General features: G+C 34.7%; 1 non-coding gene across 1 annotated transcript; it reads right to left on the bottom strand.

Moving 5' to 3' along the window:
* Positions 1 to 3,676: 3,676 nt before the first annotated feature.
* LOC127740849 (small nucleolar RNA R71) lies at positions 3,677 to 3,780 on the bottom strand. Its single transcript, XR_008001705.1, has one exon. It is a non-coding gene; the product is annotated as a small nucleolar RNA R71 (small nucleolar RNA).
* Between the last annotated feature and the right edge of the window lie 551 nt (positions 3,781 to 4,331).

The raw sequence follows: 4,331 nt of genomic DNA, 5'->3' as shown, positions 1-4,331 counted from the left end.
ATTTCTGGACTTTACTATGAGTTTGTGTGTTTTTCTGTGATTTCAGGTAATTTCTGGCTGAAATTGAGGGACTTGAGCAAAACTCTGAAAAAGGCTGACAAAAGGACTGCTGATGCTGTTGGAATCTGACCACCCTGCACTCGAGACGGATTTTCTGGAGCTACAGAACTTCAAATGGCGAGCTCTCAATGGCATTGGAAAGTCGACATCTAGAACTTTCCAGCAATATATAATAGTCCATACTTTATTCGGGAATTGACGATGTAAAGTGGCGCTCAACCCCAAGTACATGCTGCTGTCTGGAGTTAAACGCCAGAAACACGTTACAACCCGGAGTTGAACGCCAGAAACATGCTATAACTCGGCGTTCAACTCCAAAGGAAGCCTCAGCTCGTGGATAGATCAAGCTCAGCCCAAACACATATCAAGTGGGCCCCAGAAGTGGATTTATGCATCAATTACTTACTCATGTAAACCATAGTAGCTAGTTTAGTATAAATAAGACTTTTTACTAGTGTATTAGGAGTCTTATCTGGTTTTCGACCATATCTGGGAACATCTCTGGATGCCTAGTCCTTAGATCATGGGGGCTGGCCATTCGGCCATGCCTGAACCTTTCACTTATGTATTTTCAACGGTGGAGTTTCTGCACACCATAGATTAAGGGTGTGGAGCTCTGCTGTACCTCAAGTTTCAATACAATTACTATTATTTTCTATTCAATTCTCTTTTATTCTTATTCCAAGATATACGTTGCACAACAACTTGATGAATGTGATGATCTGTGACACTCATCATTATTCTCACCTATGAACGCGCGTGACTGACAACCACTTCCGTTCTACCTTAGGCCGGGCGCATATCTCTTAGATTCCCCAACAGAATCTTCGTGGTATAAGCTAGATAGATGGCGGCATTCATGGGAATCCGAAAAGTCTAACCTTGTCTGTGGTATTCCGAGTAGGATTCTAGTATTGAATGACTGTGACGAGCTTCAAACTCCTGAAGGCTGGGCATTAGTGACAGACGCAAAAGAGTCAAGGGATTCTATTCCAACCTGATTGAGAACCGACAGATGATTAGCCGTGCTGTGACAGAGCATTTGGACCATTTTCACTGAGAGGATGGGATGTAGCCATTGACAACGGTGATGCCCTACATACAGCTTGCCATGGAAAGGAGTAAGAAGGATTGGATGAATGTAATAAGAAAGTAGAGATTCAAGAGGAGCACAGCATCTCCATATGCCTATCTGAAATTCTCAGCATGGAATTATATGAGTAACTATTTACTATTTTATTTTCTGTTTATTATTTATTTTCAAACTTATCATAAACCATTTAATCTACCTAACTGAGATTTACAAGGTGACCATAGCTTGCTTCATACCAACAATCTCTGTGGGATCGACCCTTACTCACGTAAGGTATTACTTGGATGACCCAGTACACTTGCTTGTTAAGTTGAACGGAATTGTGTCCACACATAGCATAGAGCCACAATAATGATTCCATACAATAACAAAGAGACCAACTTTGATGATCACAATTTCGTCCACCAAGTTTTTGGCGCTGTTGCCGGGGATTGTTCGAGTATGGACAACTGACGGTTCATCTTGTTGCTCAGATTAGGTAATTTTCTTTTCAAAAAAAAAAACTTTTCAAAAAACCTTTTTCAAAATTTTTCTTTTCTTTTTCGTTTTTTTCCAAAAAAAATATTTTTGAAAAAAAAATTTATTAATAAAAATACAAAAAATCATAAAATCATAAAAACCAAAAATATTTTGTGTTCTTGTTTGAGTCTTGAGTCAATTTTTAAGTTTGGTGTCAATTGTATGTTTTTAAAATTTTTGCATTATTTTTTCGAAAATTCCATGCATTCATAGTGTTCTTCATGATCTTCAAGTTGTTCTTGACAAGTCTTCTTGTTTGATCTTGATGATTTCTTGTTTTGTGTCTTTTCTTGTTTTTCATGTGCATTTTTGCATTCATATTTTTCATGCATTAAAGATTTCTAAGTTTGGTGTCTTGCATGTTTTCTTTGCATAAAAAATTTTTCAAAATTATGTTCTTGATGTTCATCATGATCTTCAAAGTGTTCTTGGTGTTCATCTTGACATTCATAGTGTTCTTGCATGCATCATGTGTTTTGATCCAAAATTTTTATGTTTTCGGTCATAATTGTGTTTTTCTCTCTCATAATTAAAATATTCAAAAATCAAAAAAATATTTTTTCCTTATTTTTCTCATAATTTTCGAAAATTTGAGTTGACTTAATCAAAAATTTTCAAAATTAGTTGTTTCTTACAAGTCAAGTCAAATTTTCAATTTTAAAAATCTTATCTTTTCAAAATCTTTTTCAAAAATCATATCTTTTCCATTTTTTCTTTTTTTTTCTTTTTTCGAAAATTTCAAAAATCTTTTTCAAAATATTTTCAAAATCTTTTTCTTATCTTTATATCATATTTTTGAAATTACACTAACATTTAATGTGATTGATTCAAAAATTTGAAGTTTGTTACTTTCTTGTTAAGAAAGGTTCAATCCTTAAGTTCTAGAATCTTATCTTGTAGTTTCTTGTTAGTGAAGTAAGTAATTTTAAATTTAAAAATTAAAATCTTTTTTTTAATCTTTTCTATCTTATCTTCTTACCTTATCTTTTTATCATATCTTTTTCAAAAATTTTATCTTTTACAAAATTTGATTTCAAAATATCTTATCTAACTTATCTTCTTATCTTTTCAAATTTGATTTTAATATCTTTTTCAACTAACTCTTTGACTTTGTGTTTGTTTCTTATCTTTTTTAAAACCACCTAACCAATTTTCCCTCTCTAATTTTTGAAAATATCTCATCCCTTTTTCAAAAATTCTTTTTGTTTTAAATTTTAATTTTAATTACATCTTATCTTTAATTTTCGAAATTACAAACCCCTTTTCAAAAATTAATTTTTGAATTCTCCCTCTCCCCTCTTCTTCTATTTAATTATTTATTTACTAACACTTCTCTTCACCTCTCTTCATCTGAAAATCCGAACCCATTCTTCTTCACTCTTCTCCCCTTTCTTCTTCTACTAACATAAAGGAATCTCTATACTGTGACGTAGAGGATTCCTCTTCTTTTCTTGTTTTCTTCTCTTTCATATGAGCAGGAACAAGGAAAAAGGCACTCTTGTTGAAATTGATCCCGAACCTGAAAGGACTCTGAAGAGGAAACTAAGAGAAGCTAAATTACAATAATCTAAAGGTAACCTTTCAGAAATATTAGAACAAGAGAAGGAGATGGCAGCCAAAAATAATAATAATGCAAGGAGGATGCTTGGTGACTTTACTAAACCCACGTCCAAGTTTGATGGAAGAAGCATCTCTATTCCTGCCATTGGATCAAACAACTTTGAGCTGAAACCTCAGCTAGTTGCTTTAATGCAACAAAACTGCAAGTTTCATGGACTTCCATCTGAAGATCCTTATCAGTTTTTAACTGAGTTCTTGCAGATTTGTGAGACTGTAAAGATGAATGGAGTAGATCCTGAAGTCTACAGGCTCATGCTTTTCCCTTTTGTTGTAAGAGACAGAGCTAGAATATGGTTGGATTCACAACCTAAGGATAGCCTGGACTCCTAGGATAATCTGGTCACGGCCTTCTTGGATAAATTCTTTCCTCCTCAAAAGCTGAGCAAGCTTAGAGTGGATGTTCAGACCTTCAAACAAAAAGATGGTGAATCCCTCTATGAAGCTTGGGAAAGATACAAGCAGTTGACCAAAAGGTGTCCATCTGACATGTTTTCAGAATGGACCATATTAGATATATTCTATTATGGTCTATTTGAGTTTTCAAAAATGTCATTGGACCATTCTGCAGGTGGATCTATTCACCTAAAGAAAACGCCTGAAGAGGCTCAAGAACTTATTGACATGGTTACAAATAACCAATTCATGTACACTTCTGAGAGGAATTTCGTGAATAATGGGACACCTCAGAGGAAGGGAGTTCTTGAAATTGATGCTCTGAATGCCATATTGGCTCAGAACAAAGTGTTGACTCAGCAAGTCAACATGATCTCTTAAAGTCTGAATGGATGGCAAAATGCATCCAACAGTACTAAGGAGGCAGCTTCTGAAGAAGCTTATGATCCTGAGAACCCTGCAATAGCAGAGGTAAATTACATGGGTGAACCTTATGGAAACACCTATAATTCACCATGGAGAAATCATCCAAATTTCTTATGGAAGGATCAACAAAAGCCTCAACAAGGCTTTAACAATGGTGGACGCAATAGGCTGAGCAATAGCAAGCCTTTTCCATCATCTTCTTAGCAACAAACAGAGAATT

This window comes from Arachis duranensis, chromosome 7 (assembly GCF_000817695.3).
Source record: "Arachis duranensis cultivar V14167 chromosome 7, aradu.V14167.gnm2.J7QH, whole genome shotgun sequence".
Taxonomy (NCBI): Eukaryota; Viridiplantae; Streptophyta; class Magnoliopsida; order Fabales; family Fabaceae; genus Arachis; species Arachis duranensis.
The sequence above is the reverse complement of the archived record's forward strand: the minus strand, read 5'-3'. Positions and strand labels throughout refer to the sequence as shown.